Source organism: Rattus norvegicus, chromosome 12 (assembly GCF_036323735.1).
Source record: "Rattus norvegicus strain BN/NHsdMcwi chromosome 12, GRCr8, whole genome shotgun sequence".
Taxonomy (NCBI): Eukaryota; Metazoa; Chordata; class Mammalia; order Rodentia; family Muridae; genus Rattus; species Rattus norvegicus.
Window position 1 is genome coordinate 2,453,734 of NC_086030.1, and position 21,616 is coordinate 2,475,349.

A 21,616-nucleotide genomic window follows, 5' to 3' on the forward strand; every position below is an offset into this window, starting at 1 on the left:
AGGAGCATTCATTTTTTTCTATGCCTTTTATAAGTTTTGTTATGTCTTGACAGAAATTCATATTAAAAATGTTCGTACCACAACTTTTGGTCTCAATTTCTCTTCTAGTTTTCTTTATGTGCTATGAAAAACATTAGAACTAAAAGCAACTTGGAGAAAGAGTAAATCTAGCTTAGACATTTAAGTCAAACCCCATCATTTAGGGAAAGGTTGAAGTAGGCTCTTAAAACAGTAACAATGGAGGCAGGCTGCTTGGGGCTCACTCTGGTTTGCTCAGGCTCATACTTAACTAACTTTATAATACATCCTGAGTGAAACTTTAGAGGGATTGGTGCCACCAATAATAGACTGAGTCCTTCTAAATCAATTAGCAAAGCAGTCTCTTACAGACAGGATGTTGAAGACAGATTATTTCATTGAGATGTCTTTTTTGGATGAATCTAGGTCATGTCATATTGACAGGGCTAGGGAGGTCATATACTTCCTCTATGTCCACAAATGCACACTGATCTGTTTTATAAATGGTAGGTTTTTTTCAGGAATACATGTTTAATAAATTTAGAAGAAAACTATTAATAACTTTTAGAACTATTACTCTCCTTAGAAAATCTCATCATTAGCAATTTTCTGAAGAACCAACACAAGACTAGGGAATTATGGCATTTGAACACACACACACACACACACACACACACACACACACACACACGACTTGATAATAAAGAGACAAAGTTCTGATTTTTCTCTAAGAAGACACCATTGGATTATATAGAGCTGAATATTATATTTTATAAGCACAGACAAATAAATTGGTTTTCCTGAAACTTGAAAAGTTACAGTCTGAACTTATCAAATAGTTGACATACATGCTAGTTGTGTATGAATTGGCTACTGAAAAATGTCTAGGTTTCTTTTAGAGATACTATCTCACATCAGTGTTGTTAGTGAGCTAATGATCATTAAGCCAATTTCAGCAACTAACCTAAATACTATAATATTTTAGTTTTCAGAGTACTCAGGATAGGTACCAGAGACAAAAATAAGATTAATTTACTTAATATTTGTATGAAAAAAGTTTTAAAAAGTTTTATTTTTTTTTACATTTATGGGTACATATATATGGATGTGGACAGATGAGAGCAGTTGCTCAAAAAATTCAAAAGTGGGCATTGGATTTTCACAGTTGAAGTTACAAACTGTTGCTATCCACTCAGTGTGTTTGCTACAAACTGAGCTAGAGTCCAGTGAAAAGCTGCAAGCACTGTCAACTACCAAGTGATCTCTCCACTTCTTATATAGTATACTTTCAATTATGACCTGAGGCATTAATAAATCTTTCACTGAAAATAGCGTGAGGGGTTGGGGATTTATCTCAGTGGTAGAGTGCTTGCCTAGGAAGCGAAAGGCCCTGGGTTCGGTCCCCAGCTCCGAAAAAAAAGAACCAAAAAAAAAAAAAAAAAAAAAAAGCAAAGAAAAGAAAATAGCGTGAGAATTCTTCTTACCAGAGGAATCTTTGCTTAAATTTGTTTTTGACAAAATGTGTTAAGAAAAGCTATTCATGTTTCCACAGTCACCAATATAGCTGAAAAGAAATAACACAAGAAAGAGCTTAAACACAATGCATGTGTGCACGCATGTACACAAGCACACACACACACACACTCACACACACACACACACACACACACACACACTCACATACACACCCTGTTTCTCTCCCTTATACATTCAACCAATATTGTGTTGAGACCATTGAGTGCAACCATTGATTGTAAAAGTTTAAATCCACAGAGGAAGGAAGGAAGATGGAGGAAGACAAAGATGATCCAGATTCTGTGTGGCTTTAAATAGCCCACAGGTAGCTATGAATATCTTATAAGGGATTGATAGTTACAGGACAATTTGTCTTTCTTATCTAGTTCCAGAGGGAGAAGACTTCATCATGGCTAGGAAGGATCGAAGCAGGACGAAAAGCTGCAAGATCACATCTTGTAACAGAAATCCAGAACAGACAGAGAGAACCAGAAGTAAGATGGCTCAGGCTCCTGTCACCATAGCCAAAGCTGCTCTGACTGCCCTGCCTTCCCCTCCTCCATGAGGCCGGTGTCCTCACTGGCCACTACAAACAAACCATGGATAAGTTGCTTTAGTCGAATACGTTGTCATAGCAATGAGAAGAATAACGAATACCATCTTCTCCCTGAAGCGAGAAGTGCTGGCCACCTCAACAGATTCCTGACTTTTCACAAAGCATTCATTCACAAGAAAGAAGTGAGTCTCTGGTATCATCAAAAGACCAAAGCTGTTAAAAGTCACTATTTGTACAGTTTCCAGGGATGACATGTTCAGGTTGAAAGGAGAGCATCAAAGTTAGTCATTAAAAAGCTCCTAATGTTGCACAAAGGCATTTTCATTACAAAGCCTTAATTAAAAGTTGCCCCTTAATTATTTATGTGCCACCCAGTGTATTCCCATGATTTCCCTAGAAGTGGCAGCTAACCTTCTGCAGAGTAGAGAGCATTGCATACAGTGACTCCATGACATTCATTCAGACTACTCCCTGGTTCTTCCAGTCTGCCTTCAGCTGCAGAGAAAGCTGAGAACTCATGAGGACTCTGATGAGATTAAGAACGAGGAAAGTGCTGGTATTTGGGGATACTCATTTAAGGCCCAGAGAAATGTAAAACTCTAAGCTTTTTGTTTGTGTGTATTGTTTTGTTTTTGTTTTTTGATTTTTAAAAAATCAGCTCACAAGAGAGCAATCAGGCTGAGACTGGAGCAGATTTTAAAGAACTAATAACAACCCTGAGGAAAGAAAAGTGATCAAGTTATCTAATGCAGCCTCCTGGTGAGCAGACTGACTCTAAGGTTGCAGGAGCAACTGTCTGGCAAACTCCAGCCCCAGGTAGCTGAGCTAAGAACACTTGAGAGGGAAGGATCCCAATCCGGAGCATCTCCCTAGTCCCAAAGCAAAGAGCAGGGATTCATGGGATTCTTATATTCCTAGCTCTTGGAGGGTGGAAGCAGGAGGAACAAAGTGCTCAAGGTCATCTTTGGCTGCAGCAGTGTGTTTGAGGCCAGGCCAAGCTTTGTAACACCTTATCTCAGAAAGCAAACACACAAAGGAAAATCTTAGAAAACAAACAAATGAGCCACATAGGCACTCACAACACCTCCAGCATCCTGACAGGACTGGAGAAATGTCTTTCCACTTGGATATCTATGGCAGGAAAGCTACAGACCATGAACTTTCACATTTTGATGAGCAGGAGAAAAATTGAGGATGTATCCTGCTGTCCACGAAGCAGGTCAGCCAACATATGTAGATGTTGGTGGGAGGTGGTGGGAGAAGGCATTTTGGGAAGCTCTGTGACCAGTGAGACTCAGGATAGGAAAACATCCAGTCTGTAAAACTGAATTTTGGATTCACAAATACGGAGTCAAAAAAGAAAAAAAAAAGAAAGAAAGAAAGAAAGAAAGAAAGAAAGAAAGAAAGAAAGAAAAGGAAATAAGAAAAAAAGAGGTCAGGTTCAGGGCTTTTGGTCTTTCAGTGATTTGAGTGTGGTTCTTGATCCCTTTAGAGTTGACTTGTGTTCAGGGTGAGAGATATGGATCTACTGTCATTTCTCTGTGTGCTGCTATTCACACCATCTGTCTGTCATGATGCTGACTTTTTCCCCAGTGTGTAATTTTGTTTTCTATGTCAAAAACAAGGTGTTATTACGTGTACGGAACTACATCTAAATCTGAGTCTTCAATTCTATACATTGATCAATGTGTCCATTATGTCAATAATATGCTTTTTTTTATTACTGTAAGCTTTGTAATACAACTTGAAATCTGGGGAAAAAAAGTTTAAATCTGCTGTTCAGGTACTATGTGTCTCTCTCCTCACATCTTCCGAGGTGAATCTCCTGCCACGTTTTATCTCAGAATTATGATTTCTCCCAGATTTCCCACTTCTTATTTACCACCTAAATAATAAGCCATCAGATTTATTATTAACAAGCGCCATAGTCATATAGACATTAGATATTCTCTCAATAATCCCCCTTTAAAGTACAATAAATATCTTGTTTTCAAATATAAATTGAATAAAATTATAAAAATTATAATATTTATAAGGTGTGATATATATTTACAATGTCAAGTCCATAGTATGTGGTAATTAAGAAAAATATCCTATTATCTATCCTGTCCTGGTGAGTTCAGAGTTCTGGATCTAAATCAAATTTTATCCTAACTTGCATTAACAACCTAAAACCATCTTTGTAGGTGTAATATAACAATTTAAGCCTTTATTGAGACTATGATTATCTTGTATTCAACCCCAAAAGACAACTAAGAAGAAATATTTCCTGATTAAGTAGGAGGTGCAGGCAAACGCTTTCAAAGTTTTAAAAATGGCAGACAGTTGGCTGTCGATTCCACTTCCAAGTATTCTAAGACATTCAGCCCTCTTGTTCAAAGTATCTGACAAACCTTATGTGAAGCAGGAATTACCAAGGATTTGCTTACCCTGTATTGGCAAAGCTTGGCAATCAAGTTCCATGCATTTGTTTTCGTTTTGTTTTGTTTTCTTTTCTGGATGGCATTCTGTCTGCCGATTAAGTTAGGACACTTTCTTTGCCCAGAGGCTAGCTTGCCACAAATGAAGAAAGCTCTAAAAGGAGTTTCTTTGGAGCTCATCATCTTCTTCTTCTAAGTTTAATGAGGTACAGCTGAGATCTGATATGTTTTGAAAGACCCTCAGACCGAGGAGACTCTCGCTCCAATCCTGAGGACACCCACCACCCCACAAACATGCAGGACTCAGTCTTGATGGAAAAACAAGAGCTTTCCTTTGGGATACCAATGCACTGGGCCTTGACACGGTCTTCACGCAGGAGGGATGTGAAGAGCCTAGACCAGCAGAAACGTACAGCTTATATAATCATTTAAGGTTACACAGTTTCATTAGCTCAGCTATTTTGGTGACAAAGATATCTGACTAGGCAGATGTTTCTCGTTCTGGAGTTTCTGAGAAAAGGATGCAACCATATCAATGCAGCCATTTCAGTACCAAGAATGTCTGACTTGACATACGTTTTTCCATCCTGGGGTTCCCAGGAAAAGGACCAAGGATATCTGACGTGGCAGATGTTTCTCTCCTGGTGTTCCCAGGACAAGGCTATAGCTATGTCAGCACAGCTATGTCAGTACCAAGGACATCTAACTTGATATATGTTTTTCATCCTGCAGCACAATCTATAGTGGTCAGTCAGCTTCCCAGAGATGTTTCTTGCCTTGTACTTGCCCTGCAGTAAATACAATCTATACCATCTGCTTTATGGTTGGGTGCCTTCCAAGAGAATGGGTAGGAATGTGCTTTCTGTACTTTCTGGTCTATCGTCTAACATAAAGGGGCTAAGCAAGGTACAGCTTGAAAGATTCTCATTCTTAAGAAATGGCTGCACTTGATCGATTCTTATCACCCTGTGCAAAGATTAAGTCCAAGTGGATCAAGGACCTCCACATCAAACCAGATACACTCAAAATAATAGAAGAAAAAGTGGGGAAGAATATCGAACACATGGGCACTGGAGAAAATTTCCTGAACAAAACAACGATGGCTTATGCTCTAAGATCAACAATCGACAAATGGGATCTCATAAAACTGCAAAGCTTCTGTAAGGCAAAGGACACTGTGGTTAGGACAAAACGGCAACCAACAGATTGGGAAAAGATCTTTACCAATCCTACAACAGATAGAGGCCTTATATCCAAAATATACAAAGAACTCAAGAAGGTAGACCGCAGGGAGACAAATAACCCTATTAAAAATGGGGTTCAGAGCTAAACAAAGAATTCACAGCTGAGGAATGCCGAATGACTGAGAAACACCTAAAGAAATGTTCAACATCTTTAGTCATAAGGGAAATGCAAATCAAAACAACCCTGAGATTCCATCTCACACCAGTCAGAATGGCGAAGATCAAAATGTCAGGTGACAGAGGATGCTGGCGAGGATGTGGAGGAAGAGGAACACTCCTCCATTGTTGATGGGATTGCAGACTTGTACAACCATTATGGAAATCAGTCTGGAGGTTCCTCAGAAAATTGGAAACTACCTGAGGACCCAGCTATACCTCTCTTGGGCATATACCCAAAAGATGCCCCAACATATAACAAAGACACGTGTTCCACTATGTTCATAGCAGCCTTTTTAATAATAGCCAGAAGCTGGAAAGAACCCAGATGCCCTTCAACAGTGGAATGGATACAGAAAATGTGGGATATCTACACAATCGAATACTAGTTAGCTATCAAAAACAACGACTTTATGAAATTCATAGGCAAATGGTTGGAAATATCATCTTCAGTGAGTTAACCCAGTCATAGAAAAACACACATGGTATGCACTCATTGATAAGTGAATATTAACCCAAATGCTCGAATTACCCTAGATACACAGATACATGAAACTCAAGGAGGATGGCCAAAATGCGAATACTTCACTCCTTAAAAGGGGAACAAGGAATACCCTTGGCAGGCAAAGTTTAGAATAGAGACTGAAGGAACACCCATTCAGAGCCTGCCCCACATGTGGCCCATACATATACAGCCACCCAATTAGACAAAATGGATGAAGGAAAGAAGTGCAGGCTGACAGGAACCGGATGTATACCTCCCCTGGTAGACACAGCTATAGAATGGCAAATAAATAGGCAAATGTCAGCAGCAAACCACTGAACTCAGAACAGGACTCCCATTGAAGGAATCAGAGAAAGAACTGAAAGAGCTTGAAGGGTCTCGAGACCCCATATGAACAACAATGCCAACCAACCAAAGCTTTCAGTGACTAAGCCACTACCCAAAGACTATACATGGCCTGACCCTGGCCTCCAACCACATAGGTAGCAATGAATAGCCTTGTAAGAGCATTTTAAGGGAAGCCCTTGGTCTTGCCAAGACTGAACCCCAAGTTAAAGTGACTGTTGTGGGCGTGGTAGTTTCTGGGAGATGGGGAGGGGAAGACCCACAGAGAAGGAGAGGGGCAGGGGTTAGGGGGATGTTGGCCTGGAAACTGGGAAGGGGAATAGCAATTGAAATGTAAATAAGAAATACTCAAGTTAATAAAGATGAAAAAAATAAACAGAATGTTTTCCAATTTAATATTGACAACAAATTCTTAGAGAGTTTATCTTAATTTTAAATCTCATTTTTAGCTCTGTGCATGTGTATGTATGTGTGTTTTTTAAACTATAATTTTGTTTGCTAAGATTTATTATGAAAAATGCTTATCAGTTAGGTAAAGGCAATCTTTGCCCAAGTGCTAGTGGATATTTATAATTTAACCCCTTGGATGCTAGAGTAAACAAGATTAGAAGTTCAAGTTCATTCTTAACTACATAGAAAATTTGAGGTTAATTTGGGCCACATGGGGCCTTTTCTCAAAAACAAACAAATAAACAACAACAATAACAACAACAAAATAACAAAGGAAGAATACTTGACATTGGGTTTTATTACTCTGTAGTCTAGAGTGCATTTTTAGCAGCTCTGGTACAACTCCTGGCAAATGATCCAGATCAACATTATATCAGTGGGAACAAACTCTTCTAATAGGTGCCCTTGTTCATGCCAGGGAGTGGTACTCCTCTTGGCCAGTTTCTTTAGACTCATCTTACCTGAAAACATATCAACAAATTCCATGAGAAACATTAACATTTAAACATTGAGTCTCTTTCTTGAATAGTAGTTTTGCACACAAATTAAAATACTATAATTTACTCATAAAATTTCAAGAGCTAGAAAGATGATTCACTTGGAAAAAACTCCTTTCTTGCAAGCAAAATGACTCAAGTCTACATTTTAACCTACATTAAAATCTGTTCTGTCTGAATAGAGATTATGATTCCAGAGCTGAGAAGATGGGGACAAAAGTGTTTCACTGGCTTGATGAATAGCAGTCTAATGTACTTTGTAAAATCCAGGGATATGAGAATTTCTGACTCAAAAAGCAAATTGATGGACACCTGAGATGTGACAGTTAAATCTATACTCTGGTCTACACCTACAATCTTGACATCCCCAGGTTTAGAAAGATGAGAATGGCTTGGCATAAAAGAGTTAATGTACTACATTATTCTTCCTATTGGAATTGTAGTGAACTCAGTGTAGTCTCCATTGAGGGTTTTTTCTAGGCAATAGCAACTCACTGATACATGGATAAATTGGTTAAGTGTCTCTGCAGTTTCCACAGAGATACATATGCATGTAATTGACACTTTGGAAAGCACAAGTACAGGTTAAACCCATGGAAGACAGAAAGCCTGATGTTCATGGATGACTGATGTTCTTCTGAAAGAGTAGTTAATAGAGGTTGAACCAATCAAAATATATTACATACATGGGTGACATTCCCAAAGAATAAATAAAAATATTTTAAAATATTAATCTAATGGTATCTATCATAGCCAAAACAAAGTTTCCCATCACAATGAAATACGACTCCTTAAGCATTTACATTTTCTTTTAAATATATTTTTACTCTAACATACATGGAATTCATAAGGAATATGCTCTCCTTTTAATCACAAGTTTGAGGATACAGAGCTGGGTATGTTGTTAGAAATTATTTTAGTTTGTTGGTTGTAATTTGTTAAATAGTCATTTTGTAAGGGAAGAAACAACAATAATAATATTTAGATATACTGAGAGTAAAGATCAAATGAACTTCAGGGAACTTGACATTCTATTTTTTTTCTTTTCTTGAATGTTTTATTTACATTTCAAATGAAATCCCCATTCCCAGTTTCCTGTCCATAAAAGCCCTATTCCATCCCCCCATCCCCATCCCTCTGCTTCTATGAGGTTATTGCTCCACACACCAATCTACCCCTTCCAGCCACCTCCCCCATCTCCCGACATTCCCCTACACTGTGGCATCAAGCCTTGGCAGGACCAAGGCCTTCTCCTCACGTTGATGCCCAACAATGCAGCTGTAGCCACGAGTCTGTCCATGTGTATTCTTTGAATTATAGCTTTGTCCCTGGGAGCTCTGGAGGTTGGTATTGTTGTTCTTGTGGGGTTGCAAACCCCTTCAGCTGCTTAAATTCTTTCTCTAACTCATCGATTGGGGACCCTGTTCTCAGTACACTGGTTGGCCACAAGCTTTACTTCTGCATTTGTCATGTTCTGGCAGGACATGTGCCCTCTCAGGAGATAGCTATAACAGACTCCAGACAGCATGTACTTCTTGGCATCAGCAATATTGTCTCAGTTTTGTGGCTATATGTATATGGGCTGGATTCCCAGGTGGGATAGTCTACAGATGGCCTTTCCTTCAGTTCCTGCTCCACACTTTGTCAATGTATTTCCTCCTATGAATATTTTTGTTCCATTTCTTTTTTTTTTTTTACATTTCTTTTTTTTTTTTTTATTAACTTGAGTATTTCTTATATACATTTCGAGTGTTATTCCCTTTCCCGGTTTCCGGGCAAACATCCCCCTCCCCCCTCCCCTTCCTTATGGGTGTTCCCCTCCCAACCCTCCCCCCATTGCCGCCCTCCCCCCATAGACTAGTTCACTGGGGGTTCAGTCTTAGCAGGACCCAGGGCTTCCCCTTCCACTGGTGCTCTTACTAGGATATTCATTGCTACCTATGGGGTCAGAGTCCAGGGTCAGTCCATGTATAGTCTTTAGGTAGTGGCTTAGTCCCTGGAAGCTCTGGTTGCTTGGCATTGTTGTACTTTTGGGGTCTCGAGCCCCTTCAAGCTCTTCCAGTTCTTTCTCTGATTCCTTCAATAGGGGACCTATTCTCAGTTCAGTGGTTTGCTGCTGGCATTCGCCTCTATATTTGCTGTATTCTGGCTGTGTCTCTCAGGAGCGATCTACATCCGGCTCCTGTCGGTCTGCACTTCTTTGCTTCATCCATCTTGTCTAATTGGGTGGCTGTATATGTATGGGCCACATGTGGGGCAGGCTCTGAATGGGTGTTCCTTCAGTCTCTGTTTTAATCTTTGCCTCTCCCTTCCCTGCCAAGGGTATTCTTTTTCCTCATTTACAGAAGGAGTGAAGCATTCACATTTTGATCATCCGTCTTGAGTTTCGTTTGTTCTAGGGATCTAGGGTAATTCAAGCATTTGGGCTAATAGCCACTTATCAATGAGTGCATACCATGTATGTCTTTCTGTGATTGGGTTAGCTCACTCAGGATGATATTTTCCAGTTCCAACCATTTGCCTACGAATTTCATAAACTCGTTGTTTTTGATAGCTGAGTAATATTCCATTGTGTAGATGTACCACATTTTCTGTATCCATTCCTCTGTTGAAGGGCATCTGGGTTCTTTCCAGCTTCTGGCTATTATAAATAAGGCTGCGATGAACATAGTGGAGCACGTGTCTCTTTTATATGTTGAGGCATCTTTTGGGTATATGCCCAAGAGAGGTATAGCTGGATCCTCAGGCAGTTCAATGTCCAATTTTCTGAGGAACCTCCAGACTGATTTCCAGAATGGTTTTACCAGTCTGCAATCCCACCAACAATGGAGGAGTGTTCCTCTTTCTCCACATCCTCGCCAGCATCTGCTGTCACCTGAGTTTTTGATCTTAGCCAATCGCACTGGTGTGAGGTGAAATCTCAGGGTTGTTTTGATTTGCATTTCCCTTATGACTAAAGATGTTGAACATTTCTTTAGGTGTTTCTCAGCCATTCGGCATTCCTCAGCTGTGAATTCTTTGTTCAGCTCTGAACCCCATTTTTTAATAGGGTTATTTGTTTCCCTGCGGTCTAACTTCTTGAGTTCTTTGTATATTTTGGAAATAAGGCCTCTATCTGTTGTAGGATTGGTAAAGATCTTTTCCCAATCTGTTGGTTGCCGTTTTGTCCTAACCACAGTGTCCTTTGCCTTACAGAAGCTTTGCAGTTTTATGAGATCCCATTTGTCGATTCTTGATCTTAGAGCATAAGCCATTGGTGTTTTGTTCAGGAAATTTTTTCCAGTGCCCATGTGTTCCAGATGCTTCCCTAGTTTTTCTTCTATTAGTTTGAGTGTGTCTGGTTTGATGTGGAGGTCCTTGATCCACTTGGACTTAAGCTTTGTACAGGGTGATAAGGATGGATCGATCTGCATTCTTCTACATGTTGCCCTCCAGTTGAACCAGCACCATTTGCTGAAAATGCTATCTTTTTTCCATTGGATGGTTTTGGCTCCTTTGTCAAAAATCAAGTGACCATAGGTGTGTGGGTTCATTTCTGGGTCTTCAATTCTATTCCATTGGTCTATCTGTCTGTCTCTGTACCAATACCATGCAGTTTTTATCACTATTGCTCTGTAATACTGCTTGAGTTCAGGGATAGTGATTCCCCCTGAAGTCCTTTTATTGTTGAGGATAGCTTTAGCTATCCTGGGTTTTTTGTTATTCCAGATGAATTTGCAAATTGTTCTGTCTAACTCTTTGAAGAATTGGATTGGTATTTTGATGGGGATTGCATTGAATCTGTAGATTGCTTTTGGTAAAATGGCCATTTTTACCATATTAATCCTGCCAATCCATGAGCATGGGAGATCTTTCCATCTTCTGAGGTCTTCTTCAATTTCTTTCCTCAGTGTCTTGAAGTTCTTATTGTACAGATCTTTACTTGCTTGGTTAAAGTCACACCGAGGTACTTTATATTATTTGGGTCTATTATGAAGGGTGTCGTTTCCCTAATTTCTTTCTCGGCTTGTTTCTCTTTTGTATAGAGGAAGGCAACTGATTTATTTGAGTTAATTTTATACCCAGCCACTTTGCTGAAGTTGTTTATCAGCTTTAGTAGTTCTCTGGTGGAACTTTTGGGATCACTTAAATATACTATCATGTCATCTGCAAATAGTGATATTTTGACCTCTTCTTTTCCGATCTGTATCCCTTTGATCTCCTTTTGTTGTCTGATTGCTCTGGCTAGAACTTCAAGAACTATATTGAATAAGTAGGGAGAGAGTGGGCAGCCTTGTCTAGTCCCTGATTTTAGTGGGATTGCTTCAAGTTTCTCTCCATTTAGTTTAATGTTAGCAACTGGTTTGCTGTATATGGCTTTTACTATGTTTAGGTATGGGCCTTGAATTCCTATTCTTTCCAGGACTTTTATCATGAAGGGGTGTTGAATTTTGTCAAATGCTTTATCAGCATCTAATGAAATGATCATGTGGTTCTGTTCTTTCAGTTTGTTTATATAATGGATCACGTTGATGGTTTTCCGTATATTAAACCATCCCTGCATGCCTGGGATGAAGCCTACTTGATCATGGTGGATGATTGTTTTGATGTGCTCTTGAATTCGGTTTGCCAGAATTTTATTGAGTATTTTTGCGTCGATATTCATAAGGGAAATTGGTCTGAAGTTCTCTTTCTTTGTTGTGTCTTTGTGTGGTTTAGGTATAAGAGTAATTGTGGCTTCGTAGAAGGAATTCGGTAGGGCTCCATCTGTTTCAATTTTGTGGAATAGTTTGGATAATATTGGTATGAGGTCTTCTATGAAGGTTTGATAGAATTCTGCACTAAACCCGTCTGGACCTGGGCTCTTTTTGGTTGGGAGACCTTTAATGACTGCTTCTATTTCCTTAGGAGTTATGGGGTTGTTTAACTGGTTTATCTGTTCCTGATTTAACTTCGATACCTGGTATCTGTCTAGGAAATTGTCCATTTCCTGAAGATTTTCAAATTTTGTTGAATATAGGTTTTTATAGTAAGATCTGATGATTTTTTGAATTTCCTCCGAATCTGTAGTTATGTCTCCCTTTTCATTTCTGATTTTGTTAATTTGGACACACTCTCTGTGTCCTCTCGTTAGTCTGGCTAAGGGTTTATCTATCTTGTTGATTTTCTCAAAGAACCAACTTTTGGTTCTGTTGATTCTTTCTATGGTCCTTTTTGTTTCTACTTGGTTGATTTCAGCTCTGAGTTTGATTATTTCCTGCCTTCTACTCCTCCTGGGTGTATTTGCTTCTTTTTGTTCTAGAGCTTTTAGGTGTGCTGTCAAGCTGCTGACATATGCTCTTTCCTGTTTCTTTCTGCAGGCACTCAGCGCTATGAGTTTTCCTCTTAGCACAGCTTTCATTGTGTCCCATAAGTTTGAGTATGTTGTATCTTCATTTTCATTAAATTCTAAAAAGTTTTTAATTTCTTTCTTTATTTCTTCCTTGACCAGGTTATCATTGAGTAGAGCATTGTTCAATTTCCACGTATATGTGGGCATTCTTCCCTTATTGTTATTGAAGACCAGTTTTAGGCCGTGGTGGTCCGATAGCACGCATGGGATTATTTCTATCTTTCTGTACCTGTTTAGGCCCGTTTTTTGACCAATTATATGGTCAATTTTGGAGAAAGTACCATGAGGAGCTGAGAAGAAGGTATATCCTTTTGCTTTAGGATAGAATGTTCTATAAATATCCGTTAAGTCCATTTGGCTCATGACTTCTCTTAGTCTGTCTACATCACTGTTTAATTTCTGTTTCCATGATCTGTCCATTGATGAGAGTGGGGTGTTGAAATCTCCCACTATTATTGTGTGAGGTGCAATGTGTGTTTTGAGCTTTAGTAAGGTTTCTTTTACGTATGTAGGTGCCCTTGTATTTGGGGCATAGATATTTAGGATTGAGAGTTCATCTTGGTTGATTTTTCCTTTGATGAATATGAAGTGTCCTTCCTTATCTTTTTTGATGACTTTTAGTTGGAAATTGATTTTATTTGATATTAGAATGGCTACTCCAGCTTGCTTCTTCTGACCATTTGCTTGGAAAGTTGTTTTCCAGCCTTTCACTCTGAGGTAGTGTCTGTCTTTGTCTCTGAGGTGTGTTTCCTGTAGGCAGCAGAATGCAGGGTCCTCGTTGCGTATCCAGTTTGTTAATCTATGTCTTTTTATTGGGGAGTTGAGGCCATTGATATTGAGAGATATTAAGGAATAGTGATTATTGCTTCCCGTTATATTCATATTTGATGTGAGGTTATGTTTGTGTGCTTTCATTCTCTTTGTTTTGTTGCCAAGACGATTAGTTTCTTGCTTCTTCTAGGGTATAGCTTGCCTCCTTATGTTGGGCTTTACCATTTATTATCCTTTGTAGTGCTGGATTTGTAGAAAGATATTGTGTAAATTTGGTTTTGTCATGGAATATCTTGGTTTCTCCATCAATGTTAATTGAGAGTTTTGCTGGATACAGTAATCTGGGCTGGCATTTGTGTTCTCTTAGGGTCTGTATAACATCAGTCCAGGATCTTCTGGCCTTCATAGTTTCTGGCGAGAAGTCTGGTGTGATTCTGATAGGTCTCCCTTTATATGTTACTTGACCTTTTTCCCTTACTGCTTTTAATATTCTTTCTTTATTTTGTGCGTTTGGTGTTTTGACAATTATGTGACGGGAGGTGTTTCTTTTCTGGTCCAATCTATTTGGAGTTCTGTAGGCTTCCTGTATGTCTATGGGTATCTCTTTTTTTAGGTTAGGGAAGTTTTCTTCTATGATTTTGTTGAAGATATTTACTGGTCCTTTGAGCTGGGAGTCTTCACTCTCTTCTATACCTATTATCCTTAGGTTTGATCTTCTCATTGAGTCCTGGATTTCCTGTATGTTTTGGACCAGTAGCTTTTTCCGCTTTACATTATCTTTGACAGTTGAGTCAATGATTTCTATGGAATCTTCTGCTCCTGAGATTCTCTCTTCCATCTCTTGTATTCTGTTGGTGAAGCTTGTATCTACAGCTCCTTGTCTCTTCTTTTGGTTTTCTATATCCAGGGTTGTTTCCATGTGTTCTTTCTTGATTGCTTCTATTTCCATTTTTAATTCCTTCAACTGTTTGATTGTGTTTTCCTGGAATTCTTTCAGGGATTTTTGCGATTCCTCTCTGTAGGCTTTTACTTGTTTATTAATGTTTTCCTGTGCTTCCCTAAGTGTGTTCAGGTCTTTCCTGAAGTCCTCCAGCATCATGATCAAATATGATTTTGAAACTAGATCTTGCTTTTCTGGTGTGTTTGGATATTCCATGTTTGTTTTGGTGGGAGAATTGGGCTCCGATGATGGCATGTAGTCTTGGTTTCTGTTGCTTGGGTTCCTGCGCTTGCCTCTCGCCATCAGATTATCTCTAGTGTTACTTTGTTCTGCTATTTCTGACAGTGGCTAGACTGTCCTATAAGCCTGTGTGTCAGGAGTGCTGTAGACCTGTTTTCCTCTCTTTCAGTCAGTTATGGGGACAGAGTGTTCTGCTTTCGGGCGTGTAGTTTTTCCTCTCTACAGGTCTTCAGCTGTTCCTGTGGGCCTGTGTCTTGAGTTCACCAGGCAGCTTTCTTGCAGCAGAAAATTTGGTCTTACCTGTGGTCCCGAGGCTCAGGTTTGCTCGTGGGGTGCTGTCCAGGGGCTCTCTGCAGCGGCAGCAACCAGGAAGACCTGTGCCGCCCCTTCCGGGAGCTTCAGTGCACCAGGGTTCCAGATGGTCTTTGGCTTTTTCCTCTGGCTTCCGAGATGTGTGTGCAGGGAGCAGTCTTCTGGTTTCCCAGGCCTGTCTGCCTCTCTGAAGGTTTAGCTCTCCCTCCCACGGGATTTGGGTGCAGAGAACTGTTTATCCGGTCTGTTTCCTTCAGGGTCCGGCGGTGTCTCTGGCAGGGGTCCTGCCGCTCCTGGGCCCTCCCCCACGGGAGCCCAGAGGCCTTATACAGTTTCCTCTTGGGCCAGGGATGTGGGCAGGTGTGAGCAGTGTTGGTGGTCTCTTCCGCTCTGCAGCCTCAGGAGTGCCCACCTGACCAGGCGGTTGGGTCTCTCTCTCACCGGGTCTGGGAGCAGAGAGCTGCTGCGGGCCGGGATCCGCGGGTGTGGGACTTCCGGTAAACACAGAACGTGCCCGGTTCTAGAGAAATTCTGCTTCCGTGTGTCCCAAGCTCACCAGGCAGCTTTCTTGCAGCAGAAAATTTGGTCTTACTTGTGGTCCCAAGGCTCAAGTTCGCTCGTGGGGTGCTGCCCAGGGGCTCTCTGCAGCGGCAGCAACCAGGAAGACCTGTGCCGCCCCTTCCCTTGTTCCATTTCTTAAGAAGGACTGAAATATCCACACTTTGGTCATCCTTCTTCTTGAGCTTCATGTGGTCTGTGGATTGTATCCTGGGTAATATGATATTTTGGGGTAATATCTATTCATCAGTGAGTGCATACCATGTGTGTTTTTCTTTCTGATTGAATTATATCACTTAGGATGAAATTTTCTAGTTCCATACATATACCTATGAATTTCACGAAGTCAATGTTTTTAATAGCCAGTAGTGTGCCGTTGTGTAAATGTACCATATTTTCTGTATCCATTCCTCTGTTTAAGGGCATCTGACTTTTTTCTTCCTTCTGGCTATTATAAAAAAGGCTGCTATGAACAATGTGGAGCATGTGTCCTTATGTTTGAGCAACATTTGCTTATATGCCCAGGAGTAATATAGCTGGGTCTTCAGGGAGTACTATGTCCAATTTTCTGAGGAACCTCCAGACTGATTTCCAGAGTAGTTGTACCAGCTTGGAACCTCATTAACAATGGAGGAGTGTTCCTCTTTCCACAAATCCTTGCCAGCATCTCTTGTCATGTGAGTTTTTGATCTTAGCTATTGTGACTGGTGTGAGGTGTAATTTCAGTGTTATTTTGATTTGCATTTCCCTGATAACTGAGGATGCTGAACATTTCTTTAGGTGCATCCCTACCATTCGATATTCGTCATTGAGGATTCTTTGTTTAACTCTGTATCCCATTTTTTATAAGATTATTTCATTCTCTGGAATCTACCTTCTTGAATTCTTTCTATATATTGTATATTAGCCATCTAATTGATGTAGGATTGGTAAAGATCTTTTCCCAATCAGTTGCTTGCCATTCTGTCCTAAAGACAGTGTCTTTTGCTTAACAAAAGTTTTGAAATTTTTTGAAGTCCCATTTGTTCATTCTTGATTTAGAGTATAAGCAATTGTTTTGTTCAGGAAAATTTCCCCAGTGCCCATGTGTTCAAGGCAAGCCACAGTTTCCTCTATTAGTTTGAGTGTAACTGATTTTATGTGGAGGTCCTTGATACACTGCGACTTGAGCTTTATACACGGCAGTAATAATGGATCAATATGCATTCTTCTACATGCTGATCTCCAGTTGAACCAGCATCATTTCCTGAAAATGATATCCTATTTCCAAGTTATGGCTTTTGCTCCTTTGTCAAATATCAAGTGACCATATGTGAGTGAGTTCATTTCTGGGTCTTCAATTCTATTCCACTGATCTACCTGCCTGTCCCTGTACCAATGCCATAAAGTTTTTATAAGTATTGCTCTGTAATAAATCTTGAGGTCAGGGATAGTGACTACCTCAGTATTTCTTTTATTGTTGATGATCATTTTCGCTATCCTGGGATTTTTGTTATTTCAAAGGAATTTGCAAATTGCTCTTTCTAACTCTTTGAAGAATTGAGTTGGAATTTTGATGGGGAATGCACTGAATTTGTTAGATAGCTTTTGGCAGGATGGACATTTTTACAATATTAAACCTTCCAGTCCATGAGCATCAGAGATTTTTTCCATTTTGTAAGAACTTCTTCAATTTTTTTTCAGAGACTTGAAGTTCTTATCATATAGATCTTTCACTTGCTTGATTAGAATCACACACAGGTATTTTATATTATTTGTGACTGTTGTGAAAGATGTCATTTTCCTCATTTCTTTCTTAACCTTTTTTCTTTTGAGTAGGGGAAGGCTATTGGTCTGTTTGAATTAATTTTATACCCAGGCACTTTGTTGAACTTGTTTATCAGATTTAAGAGTTCTCTAGTGGAATTTTTGGAGTCACTTAAGTATGCTATCATATCATCTGTGTATAGAGATATTTTGACTTCTTCCTTTCCAATTTGTATCCCTTTGACCTACTTTCTTTGTCTGATTTCTCTGGCTAGGATTTCGAGTACTATGTTAAATAAATAGGGAGTGAGTGGGCAGCCTTGTCCAGTCCCTGATTTTAGTGATTGCATCAAGTTTCTCTCCATCAAGTTTGATGTTGGCTACTGGTTTTCTGTATATTGCCCAAGAAAGAAGCTATAGTAGACATTCTAATAACCCCCACCCCCAAAACAATCAACTTTTAACCAACTTTATCAAAAAAGATAAGGAAAGATACTTTATATTCATCAAAGGAAAAATCTACCAAGATGAACTCTCAATTTGGATCCTATGCTCCAAATACAAGGGCACCTACATTCATAAAAGAAACCTTACTAAGGATAAAAGCACACATAGCCCCTCACACAATAATAGTGGGTGACTTCAACACCCCACTCTCATCAATGGACAGATAGCAGAAACATAAACTAAACAGAGACAAAGACAAACTAATAGAAGCTATGAACCAATTGGATTTAACAAATATCTATAGAATATTTTATCCTAAAACAAAAGGATATACCTTCTTCTTAGTACCTTATGGTACCTTCTCCAAAATTGGCCATATATTCGGTCACAAAACAGGCCTCAACAGATACAAGATGATTGAAATAATTGCATGCATTCTACCTGATCACCATGGACTAAGACTTATCTTCACTAACAATAAAAAGGACAGAAAGCCCACATACATGTAGAAGCTGGACAATGTTATACTCAATGATAACTTGTTCAAGGAACAAATAAAGACTGAGATGGGAAATAGTCATAGCATTAGAAACACTGCATTCAACATGGCAGTGCTACTTGCAGGCTGTCTACTCTCAAACCTTACCTTGCTGATCTTGTTCAATGGTGTATTAAATATTGAATATCCAGAAAATTACTTTATAGTGGAATACAGAAGAACTATTCTGAAGAAAGTGTCCTTTAGCTGAAATGAAAATGAAAACACGAACATTCCTACAGCTCCCTGGACCCAAGTCCTGTGGGGGAGGGAGCTGAACTCCCAGAAGTGTGGACAATCCTGAGACCTCAGGACAGATGGCCACTTCTGCAAACTTCTGCCCACATTCTAGGCCTAAGAGAAAACTGCACAGTGCCTCTGGAAACAGGAATATAGGAGCAGTCAACAGCAGGAACCAACTGGTTTCTGGCTGCACTTGGAACTGAACTGAACCATTACCACAGTTCCCTGCATCCAAATCCCATGGAGGAGAGAGCTGAACCCTCAGAAGTGTAGACATTTCTGAGAAACCAGAGGAGACAAATACTTTCTGCCCACATTCCTGGCCAAAGAGAAAATCACTTAGTTCCACCTGTGAGCCCTGGACACAGGGGGAACTAGGAACAGTCAGGGGCAGGACCCTTCTGGTTTCAGTCTGCACCTAGAGAGCTGAAAGCTTCGTACAAACTTGAGAGCACAGCTCTCTGTTCCCAGATCAGGCTGAAAGAAAACAAGTCCACAGGAGTGCTGAAACACAGACCAACGGAGGGTCAAGCCACTTTCAGAGTCAGCAATACAAGTTAACACCAAAGACAATCTGATGGCAAGAAGCAACAAAAGGGACCTAAGCAACAGAAACCAAGACTATTTGGAATCATCAGAGCCCAGTTCTCCCACCTAAGCAAATACTAGATATAGAAGCACACCGGAAAAACAAGATTTGGATTTAAAATCATATTTTATGATGATAATCGAGGGCTTTTAGAAGGACGTAAATAACTCCCTTAAAGAAATATAGGACAACACAAATAAGCATATAGAATTCCTTAAAGAGGAAACACAAAAATTCCTTAAAGTTTCCCTTAAAGAATTACAGGAAAACACAACCAAACAGGTGAAGGAAATGGACAAAACAAATCAAGATTTAAATTTGGAAATAGAAACAATAAGGAAAGCACAAAGGGAGACAGCCCTGGAGATAAAAAACCTAGGGAAGAGATCAGGAGACATGGAGGTAAGAATTGCAAACGGAATACAAGAAATAGAAGTGAGAATCTTAGGGGCAGAAGATACCATAGATCACATTGATGCACCCATCAAAGATAATGTACAATGCAAAAAACTCCTAGCACAAAACATCTAAGAAATCCAGGACACAATGAGAACATCAATCCTATGGATAATAGGTAAAGAAGAAAGTGAAATGTGCAATTTAAAGGGCCAGTAAATATTTCAACAAAATGATAGAAGAAAACTTACCTAATCTAAAGAAAGAGATGCCCATAAACATAAAATAAACCTGTAGATCACCAATATATTGGAGCAGAAAAGAAATTTCTTATATCACATAATAGTCAAAACACAAATTGCACAAAACAAAGAAAGTGTTTAAAAAGGAGTAAGGGAAAAATGTCAAGTAACATGTAACGGCAGACCTATCAGAATTACACCAGACTACCTACCAGAGACTAGGAGAGCCAAAAGATCATGGACACATGTCATACAGACTCCAAGAGAACTCTAATGCCAACCCAGGCTACTATATACAGCAAAACTTTCAATTAACATAGATTGAGAAACCAAGATAACATGACGTCCATGACAAAATCAAATATACTCAATATCTTTCTACAAATCCAGCCCAACAAAGGAGAATAGGTGAAAAACTTCAACACAAGGAAGGAAAATACGCCTTAGAAAAAGCAAAAAAGTAATCCCATTGCAATGACACCAAAAGAAGCGACATAGAAAATAGAATTCCAACTCTAACAACAAAAATAACAAGAATTAAAAATCATTTTACTTAATATTACTTTATCTTTTTTCTCCATCTTTATTAACTTGGGTATTCCTTATTTACATTTCAATTGTTATTCACTTTCCTGGATTCCAGGCCAACATCCCCCCAACCCCTCCCCCTCCCCTTTTATATGGGTGTTCCCCTCCCCATCCTACCTCTATTACCAGCCTCCCCCCAAAATCACCTTCACTGGGGGTTCAGTCTTGGCAGAACCAAGGGCTTCCGCTTTCACTGGTGCTCTTACTAGGCTATTCATTGCTACCTATGAGGTCAGAGTCCAGGGTCAGTCCATGTATAGTCTTTGGGTAGTGGCTTAGTCCCTGGAAGCTCTGGTTGGTTGGCATTGTTGTTCATATGGGATCTCAAGCCCCTTCAAACTCTTTCAGTCCTTTCTCTGATTTCTTCAACAGGGTCCCGTTCTCAGTTCAGTGGTTTGCTGCTGGCATTCACCAATTTATTTGTTTTATTCTGACTGGGTCTCTCAGGAGAGATCTACATCCAGTTCCTGTCAGCCTGCATTTCTTTGCTTCATCAATCTTACCTATTTGGTGGCTGTATATGTATGGGCCACATGTGGCACAGACTCTGAATGGGTGTTCCTTCTGTGTCTGTTTTAATCTTTGCCTCTCTATTCCCTGCCAAGGGTATTCTTGTTCCCTTTTTAAAGAAGGAGTGAAGCATTCGCATTTTGGTCATCCTTCTTGAGGTTCATGTGCTCTGTGTATCTAGGGTAATTCAAGCACTTGGGCTACTAGACACCTATCAATGAGTGCATATCATGTGTGTTTTTCTGTGATCGAGTTACCTCACTCAGGATGATATTATCCAGTTCCATCCATTTGCCTATGAATTTCATAAAGTCATTGTTTTTGATAGCTGAGTAGTATTCCTTTATGTAGATGTACCACATTTTCTGTATCCATTCCTCTGTTGAAGGGCATCTGGGTTCTCTCCAGCTTCTGGCTGT